The sequence below is a fragment of the Propithecus coquereli genome, unplaced genomic scaffold, assembly GCF_000956105.1.
Source record: "Propithecus coquereli isolate 6110/MARCELLA unplaced genomic scaffold, Pcoq_1.0 Scaffold136, whole genome shotgun sequence".
NCBI classification, from domain to species: domain Eukaryota; kingdom Metazoa; phylum Chordata; class Mammalia; order Primates; family Indriidae; genus Propithecus; species Propithecus coquereli.
The window spans coordinates 1982873-1983959 of record NW_012137858.1 but is presented as its reverse complement, the minus strand read 5'-3'; the positions used below and the strand labels follow the sequence as shown (position 1 = coordinate 1983959).

General features: G+C 35.7%; 1 protein-coding gene across 1 annotated transcript in view; it reads right to left on the bottom strand.

The window, feature by feature from the left end:
- NRXN1 (neurexin 1) overlaps positions 1 to 1087 on the bottom strand; it is a 1407118-nt gene that overhangs the window by 420692 nt on the left and 985339 nt on the right.

Genomic DNA, 1087 nt, shown 5'->3' with positions numbered 1-1087 from the left:
TTACTGTCATCATTGCTGTATTATTTAAATTTTTCCACAAGTAATTTTATGATCTAAAAATGAAATGTATTTAGAAATATGGGTTTTTCTGAAAGGTAAATAGAGATTGTCATCAATAAGGCAACAAATAAAATTCAATTCCTTCCGAATATCCTGTTGTAAAATATTATTAGCTTCACAGACCCAACTCTATGCATCGCTAGTCTATTGAATCTAGTTTATGCCTAGATGGTTAGAAGAATTCCACAAAAGCCAGTAAATTTTTTTTAAAAAAAAGAACAGTTAAATAATAGAAACTACTGAGAAGAAGAAATTTCCCTGCAAAACTAACTAAATATGAAGCTGATGGTTATAGCATGTTCCTCACATAATGAACAATATCTATGCAGCGATTACAAATGCCAAATACATCCCTAGCCACTCCATTTATCCAACACTCTTCTCCATAGCCAGTTCCAAATCAATAAATAACCACTTGTCTTGAATTAGGCATTGGGAGTGGGGCTAGAATTTACAATTTTTTCTTTCCACCAGGTGAAATATCTCTGCAATGTTTGTCTTTTAAAGATCAAATGAACTCAGTTCTGAAACCTACCTAGGCCGCTGCCTGACCTTACTCCACATATTAGTGCTAAAATTTCAACCCTGTTTCTCTGCTGATGCCCTGTGGGATGCGGAGCCCCCAAAGCCTAAATTTACTGCTAATTAACGATAATGAACAGGTCAACATACTTTTCCTTTGAATACCTCTGTCAGGAAAATGTGCAATCAGCAAGAGCTACAAGCAATAGACAAATTCCCTTTCTCTCCCTTCATTTACATGCTTAGATACACAGAGACTCGACTCTGCTTTTTGGTAAAAAAAAAAAAAAAAAAAGTAGGTCAAGCCTACTAGGCCTTATGCATTAGCCTTAGACTTGGGGAAAGGCTGAAAGTCGTGGCTCCTACTAGAGTTTCCAGAGCAATGTGGGTTATTTTTATATTCATCACCATATAAGGCCAATACCCTTGTGGCAGTATTAGCTTAGTCCTACATTTAGGCACAACTCAGAAAATAGCAATGAAACTTATAATTTTACCCATGAAG